Source organism: Notolabrus celidotus, chromosome 18 (genome assembly GCF_009762535.1).
Source record: "Notolabrus celidotus isolate fNotCel1 chromosome 18, fNotCel1.pri, whole genome shotgun sequence".
Classification (NCBI taxonomy): Eukaryota; Metazoa; Chordata; class Actinopteri; order Labriformes; family Labridae; genus Notolabrus; species Notolabrus celidotus.
In genome coordinates, this window is record NC_048289.1 from 23,297,820 (window position 1) to 23,306,341 (window position 8,522).

Genomic DNA, 8,522 nt, shown 5'->3' on the forward strand with positions numbered 1-8,522 from the left:
GTGTCCTTCAAACATACGCATATATGGACTCTTCAACACAAGTTTCAAGTTAGCTGCTATTTGACTCCATTTACGGACGCCTTGTTCTAAGTATTGACAAAGACATCAGCTGTCACTGTCAACCATATATTTGCCTATGTCAAAGGTGATCTTTTTTAGGCCCTTCCTAGAGACTTCTGGAGCCGACTATTGTAACTCATTCTTGTGGGTCCCCTTGACTTATTTTAAACAACACTGACTAGCAACATATACTCAATCCTATGAGGTTGAATATCAGATACTTCATCTGCATGTGTCTTCCTCAATATTTCCTTATTGCTGCTTCCTGATTGTCTTGCTCCATGTATTTTATGTCCATGGCCACTTTCTCCATGACTGTCATGTCATCTACTTATGTAGCTTCAAGTCACTTTCAATCATATGGTGTTGTTTGTACTTTTCTTTTATTCTTTTCTTTTTGGTTTGTGTTTTGGTTTGTCCTCTCCCATTTAATTTTTTATTTTATTTTATAAAAAAAATATTTTTTTGTTTAATCTTGAACTTTTTGGGGAGCCTTTTTAACATCTGGCAATGGAATAAAGTAGCCTTTTGGCCAATTCTGGCATATTTACAAAAATGTGAATTAATATGCATGGTCCTTTTAAATGAAAAATAAATAAATAAACAGACCAAATAGAAACATAAAACACTAAGATGTGTCTACTTCACATACACGGTCATTAAAATATATTCTAAGAATCTCTGTTTGTTTGTTTGTCCTGAAGAAGACAGCTGCCTAACAAACAAACTCAAAGAACTGCTGTGGAGTCGGAGCTTTGCAGGAGGTACTTGAACGCAGCACGTAAATCGGATCTGTGTAAGCTGTTGGTGAGAACGTGACCATCCGTATCCCGTGAAGTACTCATCCCCAGTCATCATCTCCAAACGCTACATTTAAGCACAATCAACTAAATATTTTATTAATACGTTTGTCTTCATGTGTCGATCTTAAACCTACATTGTCTCCGGTTACTGCCGAAGCTCCAGTGGCGCAATCGGTTAGCGCGCGGTACTTATATGACAGTATTCAGCAGAGCAATGCCGAGGTTGTGAGTTCGAGCCTCACCTGGAGCAGAGTTTTTAGACTAAACATAGTCCCATGGTGAGGTGCAGGTGAAACGTTCAACCAGAAAGTAAGAGGGGGATCCCTGTACTGACGTCACATAGCTGGGCCCATCTGGCTTGTTGTTGATTCAATTCACATATAAAACATGTGACTCTGCCCTGTCCACAGGTGTGTTCATTAGGTGAGTGCTGTGATAATAAGCTCAGAATAAAGAGGAAGACAAACGTCTGCCTTGTGAGACATTACAAATACGTAAGGAAATTAAATATATATCCTGACATGGATTCTGTTCAAAATGTGTGTTCAACAAAATAATGTAGTAGGCTATACATCAACTTCATTTCCAGCGCTTTTGTACATAGCTCATTCTAACTATTCTGAGCTTCTGTACATACTTTAATATTATTCTATTCTATTTTATATTATTCTATCTATCTTATTTTATTTTATTCGTATATCTTATTTTATTCCAGTTTCTTTTAATATTTGATTTTCTTACATACTGTGTGTATTCCCCCTGGATAAATAAAGTTTTTAAAAAATTCTGATTCTGATTCTGATAATTATAAATAAATAAACTTTTTCTTTTTTTTTTCTTATATCTTTTCTAAAAGCAATGCCATTATTGCATCTTATCTATACTCTTTGGGTATATATCTCTCTTAAAGACACACACTGAAAGCAGTTTGTATAAATGTTAGATATATTACTTTACTATTACATAAATGTAAACAGAAACACAAAGCCAACAATAAGATTGTTTTCAGAGCATGTCAGTCAAAATCAAACTAACATGGTTAAAGATGGGTTTATCTGAACTATATTTGCAAGAAATATGCTTTTTTGTAGAGGGATAAATACAAATTCAAACTCTTCCTGTCATAAGTTGATGTTTAGTTTAGTTTAGTTTTTTCCTTGTTTGTTGTGGGAAACAGTACGCGAGGGAGACTGGTCTGATGCATACTGTGAAATTTTCCCCAATCATTACAACATCCGGGGAGTTTTGGCATACTGCAGATTTTGCTCTTGTTCACATACAAACTGAATTTTGGCCAAATCAGTACGTACTGCTAGTATAGTAGGCAGTTTCGAAAACAGCCACAGTTCCCAGTTTAATTTTACTTCCTGCCCTTGTGTGTTTCCCTCCTTTTTTGATTACCCTCATTAGTTTCACCTGTGTCCTGTGTTCCACACCTGTGCCAATTACTCTGTGTATTTAGTTCCTCTGTGTCCCCTGTCCTGTGTTGGATCATTGTAAATCTTCCTTGTGTCCCTAGTGTTTTCTTTGGAATTTTGTTTCTTGGACATCTTAGCAAGCTTTTTTGTACTTTTTGTTCTTTCATTATTAAATCTTTAGTTTCTGAACATGTGTCCTCCTCAGTTTTTCCCCAACGTGACAGTTCCTTCCTAAAAATACAGATTAGAATCATTGTCAAAGGAGTAACTGATTTAAAGAAAAGTTATACTTCAGCTAATGAAGACAGATGTGATCTTTGCTGCTTCATTTCACCTGAATGTGTCCTCTCAGGTAAGTCATTCTGCAGTGCCCCCTAATGGATGACACTTGAATTGCAAATCCATTGTGCCACTGGCTTTCAAACACTAGAGGGCGACGCAACTGCACCAGCCAGAGCTCAGGGACTCTGCAGCCCTGATAAGTGTCTCAAAGTGCAGAGGTGCTTTTGTCTGAAACAGTGTGCCCTTAAGGAGTCATTCCTTTAATCTCAACCATTTAAAATCACAACTCTATGATTGATACTTTTAACCATTTTTACTTTGACTTACAAATGCTTTCTTTAGACATGTGCTCAATTTCTCTATTCTAAAATCTGTTACACAAAAAACCCACCTTTTGATGTTTGATTCATTTTTCTGTTCACAGCTGTTACATGTCGTACATGTCTGCTACTTGTGTGTGTGTGGTTGTTGTGTGTGTGTTCGGTGCTCTGTGTTGGATGTTTGTGTGCCGTTTTAAGCCCTCTAAAGCTGGGAATGAACAAGCAGAAGATTGCTGTAATGATGTGACCCAGATGTCCCGGGTGCAGATCCTCCAGGCTGAAAATGAGAGTGCAGATCAGGGCCTTGTACCTCCTGTCACCCCACCCTCTGCCCCTGCTGCCCCCTCCCCCTTCTCCTCCCTCCTTCTCTTTATCCAGTCTGGGACACAATCACAGATTTTAACAGGAAGAAGTACGCTTGTATGTGCATGTGTAAGATCATTTGTGGGAATGTGTGTGTGTGTGTGGCTGCATCTGTGTGCATGTGTGTGTTCTTAAGCTCATCCGATTCCATGTAAACACGAGGGATCAGATTTTGGAGTGTGTGCCACTTGTTCTTGGTGCTCCGGATTAGACGTAACAGTTTTTTAATTTACTCTCCTCAGCTGTTTCCATAAGACGCTAAAGCCTAGCATCACCCACCGCAGACCCCCTGCACCCAACAACCCCCCTACCCCACCCAACATCCTCCCCTTTCTCCTCACCCCATCCCCTGAGGTGACCAGGTGGCTGAACAATCACATACACACCCTGACAGCAGGCTCAGCGGGCCACTTTGTGCAATGAGAAGCTCGTCAGTAGGATGGTTCAAAGCGTCTATGTGTGGAAATGTGTGTGTGTTTGTCTGTGTGTGTGTGTGTGTGAGGGATTGAAGGGAAAGGGGGACAAAAGACGGAGAGTTTAATATTTGGGATAAGCTGTGATTGAACATCCTGATCAGAGCAGAATGATCAAACTCTGACAGTGATAATCCCTCGTCTTGGAAAATTAAATACCACTCTGCTGCCATCTCTCTTCTGCTTGCTCACACACTTTTATCTGTCTGTAACCTGCTCTCATACACACACACACACACGAACACAGTATTTAAACAGGGTCTTAATCTGACCTGGGTCTCATAACCCGCGTAGTTCCTCAGGGAAGTGTTCTGATATCTGATGAGTTTTTCATTAATAAGACACAAGTCTAATCCTGAGGGGAGAAAACAAAATGACAGCGGATAAGCCCTTTACACACACACACACACACACACACACACACACACACACACACACACACACACACACACACACACACACACACACACACACACACACACACACACACACACATCATAAGTCTGATCCACCGATACACTATCTAGCTGAACAACTTTACACACACACTTGTACTCTTGTTTGTGCTTTAATCTCACCACCCCAGTTTTATCCACTGCAGCCTACTTTTTTTTTCCACCTCTCTTTTTATTATTCCAATAAATATAATATCATCTTCATTTATGTGTGTGCCACTCAACTCTAAATCTTTCACTTTCTAACTCCTTTTATATTTTGTTTATTTTCTTTTTTCTTCTAACAAGCTGCATTACAGCAGAGTCAAAGATTCATATGCTTGGAAAGAACCCACCTGACTTTGGGCTGATGTGTTTCAAAAGTGCATTCAAAAGCAGTAAAGCGATGGCCTTGGTTGTAAAGTATAGTGTGGGGAATTCAAAAAGAGAGCATAAAAAAGAGAGCATAAAAAAAGAGAGCATATAAAATTTAAACTGCAAAATTAAGCCGTTTTTTTGTCAAAAAAAGCAGTTCCTTGAACGGCCACTTGGGGCTGGTTTATATGTCACCATAGAATCCTATAACAGAAATCCCAACTTACAGCAGAAATAAACATGCAACATACAGTCGGGTACCAACAATAGACTGGGTGTCTGCAGCTCATTTTGTATTCATAACAACAGTACAGGAGGGATTATGTTATGACTAACACATTAAAATTATATTAAGGCCTTAATTCTGCATAATTAAGAGCGTGGACAGTTCCAGTGACAGATGGGTGCTGCCAGCTGTCCACTGGGCGTCACCTCAGCAAGTATCAAGTCGCCAAAATTCACTTCATGGTTATATGCCATCCTGTTTGAAGATGGTCACCACTGGTTCCAGTGAATTAAAAAAAAACTTGACAGTAAAAAAAGCAAAACTCAAGGTAGGGCCAACGGATAAAAACGTGGATGATGTGACAGCTTCTCGAAAGTAAAGCCAAAACAGTATGAGTTATACAGCATGCCTCCTTCATGTTAACAAAGGGGACATGGATCCAGGGGCGGGTCCTGGGTAAACCACCTCCAGTCTTGAGAAATGAAGCTGATGCAGAAGTGCTTAAAACTGCAGTTCCTTGAGTGTCCACTTGAGGCTGGCTCCAAACACATGCATACATACCCATTCTAAAATCTCAACTTCACAGCAAAGAGAAATCTCTTTACAGCCTAGGACAAAAAATTATCGTAGCTCATTTCTCTATTCACACACACTCTACAAGGAGGGAATTTATCTTGCAACTCGATAGATATTAAAGATATTAAGGTTATGTGTTTTGCATAATTAGGGACACGGTTGACTTGTCAGACAGGCACCCTGTAGCTGTTAGCATGGAGGCTAAAGGCCTGCCTCAACTCCACCTCTTTGCCTCTTGGTAGGATGACTGAAAGTTAGGTTGATTCAGCCCTTCCAATATGGTGACAGCCACTGATGGGATTCAAAATTATACTTCAGAAACTAATGGGTGAATTCACTGAGATAACTTCCATCTCAGGCACGTTTTTATTTCCCCACAGCTTCCTCTGAGGCCAATTATCAGAAAACAGTCACCTCCAAACATTGTTGTAGAGGTGACACCCTGCTTTACCCCTGCCTTGTGATCTGTGCCATGCTAACTCCCTTTGAAAGTGCATGGAGGTTTTAAAATTCAGGATGGCAAAAACCTTTCATCAGCTACACCAGAATAAACCCGAGGTCTGAATTCTGGCTCTGCATACCATTTTCCAAACATAATCATGGATTGTCAGAACCTTGTTGAATCTAAAGTCCCATGTAAATATTTGGATGTTATCTTTGGGTTTTGTACAAAAAACTGAGACATCAACATAGTTACCATACTAACTATCTAAATCTCTCTCAAAATAAAAAATAAGTCCCTAAGATGTTTGAAGTTTTATTTTCAAACTTATCATTTCTGTTATGTTTTGTACAAGGTGCTTGTGCCATTACTTCAATCAAAAGTCTCATATTAACTCACCCTTGTTGAAATTTTTACATTTGGACATTTCTATGCAGGTTTTTTTTCTGGAAAGCAATTAGGTCAACACTGTGTGCACTATAAATGAACCGACAGGACTTGACCTTGTGGTTAATGCACATCATCTCTCCTCTGCTGACTCACCCCCCCAGAACAGCTAAAAATTCAGCCACACTGATAACTGTGAGTGGAAATGAACGTCAGTGCTTATATTTTGTAAGAGCAAAGCAAATGAGACGCTCACCATGAGACCCGAGAGTCAAACGTGTCCTAATTATGTAATGTAAGAAACCCCCAGACGAACTGCAGGTCACCAGGCTACGATGGTTGCATTTATGATGACTCAGGTTAAACTAAATCTGCACTATCTTTTGGGCACTAAATTACATTTAAAGTAATAAAAAAAAAATTCTACCACCCTGTTCAAAATTTTCATTTTTTCTCTGCTAAAATACTCTGAAAACTCCCTAGAGTGCTTATGTAGAAACTTCCATGCAAGAATCCGTTTGCAGTTAGTGCAGAAGAGAGTGAGAGTAATTATTACCATACTCTATGACTTTCCTAGAAGAATGATAAGAAGGAGAAAGATTGCTGCAATTTCTTTTGACATGAGCAGAAAAAGCCCATATGTCTCAATAATGCAGGGGTCATTGTTTGAATGTGGCTGACAAAGTGCAGCTTTATGTTAAGGATCTGACAAGGAGTCAGGGAATTACAATAACAGGCTACTTTTGTACTGTGAGAACAACGTGATTTTGACTTTTCATAAACTCCCTAAATAATCCTTGCTTGCAAGGGCGTCGTAGTGGGGGGAAAAGTGGGACTGACTACCTAGGGCCAAAATGGGGAGGGGGGCCCTTAATGGGCCTGAAATAAAATGTGTTTTCTTCTACGCTTTTGTTTTGTTATAACTGCAATAAGATAACTAAAATTGTCTGAATAAATAAACATACATTCAGAATTCCTTTCTGAAAAAAAGGGGAGTCTCGGCTCCATTAGATGCGTGTCTCATGCCTAAAGTGAAATTGTCATATTTTCACTGCATCAAGTGTGGCTGAATCTGAGTGAAAGTAAACTGTAGGTTTTTAGAGTTTTATTGTACTTGATGAGGTTAGATTATACCGAATAATACACCTTGTTATTCAACAAAGTCACTTGGCTTCAAATAATCTTGCTTAAAGAGGTGGACAGTCGCAGAGTCAGTGACATCTTTTAAATCTCTTCTTAAAACCCATTTTTACAGACTTGGTATTATGTGATTTTATCTTTCTAACCGCTTTTACTTCTATTTCATTATTAATCTTAATTTTTATCCGAATGATTAATTGTTTTAAATTGTACTTGATTTATTAATTTAATGTTCCTAATTTTTCCTGAACACTTTTTTCTAATTTTCCCGATGTGATGTCTTCCTTTTATTCTGAAAACTCTTTTATTGTCCTTTTAATGCTTTTATTTACTAATCCATTTTATGTATTCACTTATTTATTTATTTTATTTATCCTTGAAAAAACTCTCAAAAATGATTTACAGGTTTATTTCCTACCACTTTTCTGTTTAATGACGTGTAATCCTTTTAACCTCTTGCGTTGCATTTTGTATTGCATTGTTAAAGTTCCTCCTCCCTGTTGTTCAAAATGTTTCCTCTGTTATTTTGTTTGTCAAAGCACTTTGTAAACATTTGTTTTTAAAGGTGCTATATAAATAGAGGTATTATTATGATTATTATTAATATTGTGCAGATGACTGCTGCTGACATTAGAATGCATCATATACTGTATTATATAATTATCTTTGCTATATTATACTATGTTATATTACATTATTATTGTAACTACAACTCACGGTCATATTACATACCCATATTTATTTTTATTTATTGCTTAATCTGTCATTACCAACCATAATCACACCATGTCAACCTGTCACTACTAAATCATTTTTTAATACTGCCTGTAATTACTTCTATTTAATCTAAATTCCATTGTAACATTGTATACATCTAAATTGTATTCCAGCTTTATTTATCTATTTTTATTTTTACTTATCTTATCTTATTTTATTTTATTTTATTTTATCTTATTTTACTTATTGAAACTTCTTCTTGATTGTACTTATGTCTGGGATCAATAAAGTAATATCTTTTCTTATCTTATCTTATTTTATCTTATCTTATCTTATCTTACATTTGGAGAAATGTAAAATAAATAAAATTGATATGTAGCTTAGATTTGAATCAGTTAACCCTCCTGTTATGTTCGTTTCTCTGGAACAGATTGACCAATTTGACCCGGGCATATTCAATTATCCAAAAGTGTCAGAACCCCAAAAAATCCCAATACACATTTATT

General features: G+C 37.5%; 1 non-coding gene across 1 annotated transcript; it reads left to right on the top strand.

Annotated features, from left to right (window-relative positions):
* Positions 1–1,019: 1,019 nt before the first annotated feature.
* trnai-uau lies at positions 1,020–1,113 on the top strand. The gene is made up of 2 exons: positions 1,020–1,057; positions 1,078–1,113. It is a non-coding gene; the product is annotated as a tRNA-Ile (tRNA).
* Positions 1,114–8,522: the final 7,409 nt, after the last annotated feature.